Source organism: Protomyctophum bolini, assembly GCF_963924005.1.
Source record: "Protomyctophum bolini genome assembly, chromosome: 21".
In the NCBI taxonomy this organism is placed as follows: domain Eukaryota; kingdom Metazoa; phylum Chordata; class Actinopteri; order Myctophiformes; family Myctophidae; genus Protomyctophum; species Protomyctophum bolini.
The window spans coordinates 26,543,678-26,551,177 of NC_137882.1; the positions used below are offsets into that span (position 1 = coordinate 26,543,678).

The 7,500-nt window shown below is 47.2% G+C and overlaps 1 protein-coding gene across 1 annotated transcript in view; it reads right to left on the minus strand.

Annotated features, from left to right (window-relative positions):
- Positions 1-7,500, minus strand: part of LOC308336729 (inhibin beta A chain-like) — a 23,308-nt gene that overhangs the window by 13,172 nt on the left and 2,636 nt on the right. The gene's annotated exons all lie outside the window — the stretch shown is intronic.

The following is a 7,500-nucleotide window of genomic DNA, read 5'->3' on the forward strand; positions in this document are numbered from 1 at the left end:
CTGCCTCACGCTGGCTAAGGAAACAGGAGATATAGAAGTCAGGGCTCTGCGAGGTTTACTTACTTGCCAGTTCTGTATCAGACTGTGGTTGTACTGGTCAGCTCCCAGTACAACAGTATCAGACTGTGGTTGTACTGGTCAGCTCCCAGTACAACAGACTGTGGTTGTACTGGTCAGCTCCCAGTTCAACAGACTGTGGTTGTACTGGTCAGCTCCCAGTACAACAGACTGTGGTTGTACTGGTCAGCTCCCAGTACAACAGACTGTGGTTGTACTGGTCAGCTCCCAGTACAACAGTATCAGACTGGTTGTACTGGTCAGCTCCCAGTACAACAGTATCAGACTGTGGTTGTACTGGTCAGCTCCCAGTACAACAGTATCAGACTGTGGTTGTACTGGTCAGCTCCCAGTACAACAGACTGTGGTTGTACTGGTCAGCTCCCAGTACAACAGAATGTGGTTGTACTGGTCAGCTCCCAGTACAACAGACTGTGGTTGTACTGGTCAGCTCCCAGTACAACAGACTGTGGTTGTACTGGTCAGCTCCCAGTACAACAGACTGTGGTTGTACTGGTCAGCTCCCAGTGCAACAGACTGTGGTTGTACTGGTCAGCTCCCAGTACAACAGTATCAGACTGTGGTTGTACTGGTCAGCTCCCAGTACAACGGACTGTGGTTGTACTGGTCAGCTCCCAGTACAACAGACTGTGGTTGTACTGGTCAGCTCCCAGTACAACAGTATCAGACTGTGGTTGTACTGGTCAGCTCCCAAACAGTATCAGACTGTGGTTGTACTGGTCAGCTCCCAGTACAACAGTATCAGACTGTGGTTGTACTGGTCAGCTCCCAGTACAACAGTATCAGACTGTGGTTGTACAACAGTACAGTGTACACAGAACAGTGACTGCAGTATCAAAAAGGCCGTTGGAAGTTGATTTCCCACCATTTACAATCGGCTGATTCATGGCAAGTAATAAGACGTGCACTTCATGTCTCTCTCTAATGATTTATGACTGTGGAATTCTCTTCAAAATTGCGCGCACATGACACGAGTGCTGTTTACAGTTGGGCCCGCGCGTCCGGGAAATGACCAATTATTATTATGCACAGTGTACACACATCTCCACTGTAGGTGAGTGTCACACTGAGCCACGGCTCAGGCCCACATCCTCGTCGACATGAAAACCATTCATGTTAGCCCCCGTGAGGTCTGTTAACACCAGTGGTTTAGCTATAGCTAAATGATAGATAGTTTGAACCAAATGGACCCTTCTGGAACTCAGAAATACACTCTCAGGGTTAAATTAACATTCATTTTTACGGCCTGGGCCGTGGCTCAGTGGTCCAGGCACCTTGGCTGGTATAGTCCAGTCTGGCAGTGTGACTCCCGATCCCGACAGCTTTTACTGCACGTCAGGACCCCATCTCTCTCCCCATTTCCTGTCAGCCTATACTGTCTGTCCCTGCATACAAAATATAAAATAAAGGCGAAAGCCACAAAAAAATACTATATAATTTAGAGTTCCGTGAGATAGAAAATGCCATGTCAAACTGAGGGTTCTTCAGCCATGTCATGCCTGAAGAAGGTCAGTAGACTGAAAGCTTGCCAAATAAATGGATTGTGCGCAGATCTGAGTGTGCGGAGCTTCCCTTTATTTTTATTTTAAACTGAGGGTCCTTGAAATGAAAATGGAGACATAGAAATCTTCCCTTATATGTGGGGGTCCCTGGCTCATCATTTCAAATAGGGGTCCGTGTCAATGTGGGGGTCTTTGACATGGAAGGGTTTGAGAACCACTGTGTTACACCAATACATTGTTGTACCTTTCAACTCTGTGTCATTTTAGTCGTTGCATCGCTGTTGTCGGGCACAAATCTCCTCGTTTTTTTTTTGTGTAAACGAATGCCCAACTTAATCACTTACTTCAGCCGCATACACTAGGGTCACACAAAAACATCAAAAGCATAGCAGATCTAAATAGCTCAAGATGTGTTGTGAGCTTGTAGATCTGCCACTTTTAGCTAATTTATTTGTTTGAATCCAGAAAAGTCACAGACTGCCGTGTCTGCCTGAACTATACCCTGATTCCCCCATAAAAGCAAACTACCAACTGTAAACCCACGGAAATGAAGAGCTGTGTTTTATGCAGTTGCCTGCTGTTTGTGAAGTACATACGTAACTCGCACAGAGAGAGAGAGAGAGAGAGGGTGTGTGTGTGTGTGTGTGTGTGTGTGTGTGTGTGTGTGTGTGTGTGTGTGTGTGTGTGTGTGTGTGTGTGTGTGTGTGTGTGTGTGTGTGTGTGTGTGTGTGTGTGTGTGTGTGTGTGTTAAAGGAGGGTTGGTAGCGATTAGGCCTGTGTGGAACCAGTGTGCATTTTGTGAGAGACATCATGCGGACAGGTCAACAACAATTTTGCCCAAAAGAAGTGACTAGGCGCGCACATGCACACGCACACACACACACACACACACACACACACACACACACACGCACACACACACACATGCGCGCACGATATTTAATTATTTACATTTGGAATCGTGTGTGTGTACAAATTGTTGTAAATAGTTGTACACTCTAGGAGTTAAAGACCCGTAAAGCCCTAAACCACGCCAAAGGGTCACCATGATGCAACTCCTTGGGTCCAAACGGTTGCAAGGAGTCAAAGCTAAAACCGTCTCTGTCACGATATCAGTCTGTTGCCTATAGTGTTTCCTGTTCTGCCTAGTTGTGTTTGCCTGTCTTGTCTCACCTCCCTGTGATTACTAGTTTTATCCACCTGTGTCCTGTTAGTCTCCCAGCCAATCCCAGTGTTGATTGTTTGTTCTGTTCACCTGTGTATTGTGATCCCTGTGTCTACTTAAACCCTCAGTCCCTTGTGTTCCCTGCTTGATTATAGTTTATGTTATGGTGTTCTGTTCAGTGTTTTCAGTATAATAAATACTTTGCATATGATCTGCTCTACTCCTGCCTGTCTGTTCTACATTTGGTTTCCACATCTTGAGTCGCACCGTGACAGTCTCGACCCTTTGGTGTGGTTTGGGGCCATTGAATTCCATGCGTTGAGTCACTAGGGTCAACGTGGGTCAACGTGGCTCAACGTGCAAACAAGACATAGCACAACCGCTGGGACAACGCTAAAACGGTCTTGACCCTTTGGTGTGGTTAAACCCATGTATAGGCCTGAGCAAAGACTTGAGTTAAAAACAAGATTTGCGCCACATTTTCTTGATTTTTCAAAAATAGCAGACCTACAAGCTCGTAGCGCCACTCGGTGGCGCGCCACGAGCTTGTAGATCTGCTATTTTTCAATAGCTAAATTACAACATAATGTTTAAAACACCAAAAGGGGGTTCCAGCCCCAAAATGGGCTTATAAGGCTCCATTTGGTTCCATCTGTATACTCTCAGAGTTACAGACCTTTTGGTTCCAAACTATGATTTGGCTAAAGTATACCAATTAAATTCCTTTTGTGGAAAAAAAGGTGATTTACAGGCTGGGTATGACTTGAGACGAGAACCAAGTCTTGTTCTATAATATAAGCCACTCCATCACGAAGCCATTCCTCGAGAGAATCTCTTGGAAGACACACTATATAGCTCGTTTCATGCTCGCTCTTTGAAAGACAACGCCAAAAAGAAAACGATTGACAAACGTCTTCCAACTATAAAACAGCCACCCTGTGTAAATGTTAGCAAATTTCCCACACCGTTTTGTTATGGGGCCGTCTCTCATTGTCGACGTGCACGTCTTAATGGGAGACACGTGGTGGTTTTGGGTCTTTGGGAGATATTGGATATGGTTTAATTCCTCGCGCCTGTGACTGATAAAAAAAGGGACGCGGCCTGACGTGCCAAGATGTCACAAAGGAAGCTCACATAGGTCTGGAGGGAGACGGACGTGACCATACAGTAACACTGTATAACCGGCAGGAAATTCAATTAACGTCCCTCTCTCTCTCTATCTCTGTCTTCTCATCTGACGCGGGAAGTATACACACAATGCGACCGTCTCCAGTACTTCTATTCGAGACTCATATTATATACGAGCGCGTGTTTGACGGTCGGCGAGATGGAATTTGATCCGACGATAATTGCATTTAATTTTTTTATGAATGAGGCCCCTGGTGCATGCTGCTCGAGCGGAATGAACTCGTAATATACAAGACAGAGATAGAGGAGAGATTAAGAGGAGCAGAGGGAATGAGAGTGTATGAGATAGAGGAGAATTGTGACGTAACGTAAAGCAGAGTTTAGGAAATGACTCCCACGCTTGTTGAAGTGTTCGAGTCAGAGACAGTCGTACCAGTCGAGACATTAAATAAACCACCAGTCAGTAGTCACTGAGACAGACTGACAGACAGACAGACAGACAGACAGACAGACAGACAGACAGACAGACAGACAGACAGACAGACAGACAGACAGACAGACAGACAGACAGACAGACAGACGAGGGTTGTACTTGTACTGATAGCGAGGCTGATCATGCTGAGTCATGCCTAATCATGCTGAGTCAGTGAGTGCACACACGCACAGTGCACACACACACACACACACACACACACACACACACACACACACACACACAAACACACACACACACACACACACACACACACACACACACACACACGGACACACACTCTCTATAAGAATGACAGGGTGCATTCTTATGCATACAATGGCCTCCAGGGGGCACTAACGACCCCACAGAGACACCAAGTTATAACAGTCTGCCTACATCAAACCATAATCAGTCTGGCTATAATGTCAAACTACGCAGCAACTAATGGTCTGGCCATAGAGCGTCACAGTCCAAACCACACAGCAGCTAATGGTCTGGCCATAGAGTGTCACAGTCCAAACCACACAGTAGCTAATGGTCTGGCCATAGAGTGTCACAGTCCAAACCACACAGCAGCTAATGGTCTGGCCATAGAGTGTCACAGTCCAAACCACACAGCAGCTAATGGTCTGGCTATATGAACGTCACAGACTCACAGTCGACGACTACAGGCCGTCGACTGTGTATGTATTTCATTTAAAGACCTGTAAGCCTCGGACAAAGCCAACTCAGATGGTAACAAACACAATATTTTCGGCCGAACAAATTATTACGAAGAAGAAAAACCACAGTGTTGTACCCTGCCCTTTTTTCCCTTCTTTCTAACAGTATTTGTTCTGCCCAAAAAAATGTGTTTGTTGTCATGATTTTTTGTCACCATCCGAGTTGGATGGAGAGAGAGAGAGACGCTGCATGCTCTGTGACTGAGCCAAAACCAAGGAAATCCTTTATACGAAATCGCGCTTCATTTACTCGCCTATAGCGATGCGCTGCCTTGTGAGCTTGCAATTCTAATTAACCACAGCCTCACCTTGGACAGAGAACCTGGACCCACTGTACACCAGCTGGACTTCCTAATGACCTGCCCACTGTACCGACACATCAGAGACACATCCTAACGACCTGCACACTGTACCGACACACCAGAGACACATCCTATAACGACCTGCACACTGACACATCAGAGACACATCCTTACGACCTGCACACTGTACCAACACACCAGAGACACATCCTAACGACCTGCACACTGTACCGACACATCAGAGACACATCCTAACGACCTGCACACTGTACCAACACACCAGAGACACATCCTAACGACCTGCACACTGTACCAACACACCAGAGACACATCCTAACGACCTGCCCACTGTACCGACACACCAGAGACACATCCTAACGACCTGCACACTGTACCAACACACCAGAGACACATCCTATAACGACCTGCACACTGTACCAACACACCAGAGACACATCCTAACGACCTGCACACTGTACCAACACATCAGAGACACATCACAACGACCTGCACACTGTACCAACACACCAGAGACACATCCTAACGACCTGCACACTGTACCAACACATCAGAGACACATCACAACGACCTGCACACTGTACCAACACACCAGAGACACATCCTAACGACCTGCCCACTGTACCAACACATCAGAGACACATCCTAACGACCTGCCCACTGTACCAACACATCAGAGACACATCACAACAACCTGCACACTGTACCGACACATCAGAGACACATCACAACGACCTGCCCACTGTACCAACACATCAGAGACACATCCTAACGACCTGCACACTGTACCAACACATCAGAGACACATCCTAACGACCTGCACACTGTACCAACACATCAGAGACACATCACAACGACCTGCACACTGTACCAACACATCAGAGACACATCACAACGACCTGCACACTGTACCAACACATCAGAGACACATCACAACGACCTGCACACTGTACCAACACATCAGAGACACATCCTATAACGACCTGCCCACTGTACCAACACATCAGAGACACATCCTAACGACCTGCCCACTGTACCAACACATCAGAGACACATCCTAACGACCTGCCCACTGTACCAACACACCAGAGACACATCCTGTACTGTGCTTCCCACAGATTGCGAACATCCAAAGGGAGATTGAAAACATTTTGTACGCGTATAGTGTTTTGTATATGACGTGCTATTGTGTTTATGCTATGCAGGGATGTGTGTTTTCAGTGAGTCTATAGCATTCATTAGAAGGACAATATCAGTCAGTCACCAGAGGCAGAGACGTGTTTTCAATGTGTTTTTGGACATAGTTCGAATGGTGATTAACACGCGCACGCATGCACGCACGCACACACGCACACATAACAGGACACTCATGAATTCATAACGATGTGTTGTCTGTGTGACTCTGTGTGAGTCTCTCGCAGCTACGCAGTGAACGAATCCTCGCTCGCACTCGCTCACACACACACACACTCGCATGCGCGCACACGCACACGCACACACACACACACACACACACACACACACACACACACACACAGAGAGACATCTGCAGGCTCAAGCGTAACAGCTCACGAGCAACGCGGTCCAGTGCGGTTCTTTTTTTTCTCTCCCTTTTGTCACCCAATTTCTCACACTCTCAACGCACGCACACGCGTATGCTACAAGCGCGCTACGAGTGCACACACACACACACACACACGCACGTCCCACGCACACACACACACACACACACGCTTGCATTATTAGGCTACTATACTTGTGAGGACATCAACATTTTTGGACGACTGAGTGCATTCTTATACATTGGCATGCAGGAGTGGCTCAGGGAGAGTGGCCGGCAGAGTGGCCGGTTGGGAACCGTGAGGTTAGTGAGGTAGTGTCGATAAGTGTCCTTGAGCAAGACACTGAACCCCTAATTGCTCCCGATGTGCAGGTCGGTGCCTCGCACGGTTTCCTCCTGATGTGTGATTGTAGCCTAATGCAGTGGTTCTCCAACCTGTTTGCATGTCAAGGACCCCCAAAATGACACTAATTAGCCCGCGGACCCCCATTTGAAGAGATATGCCAGGGACCCCCATGAGAGAAGATTTGTACGGCTCTAGCAGTGATT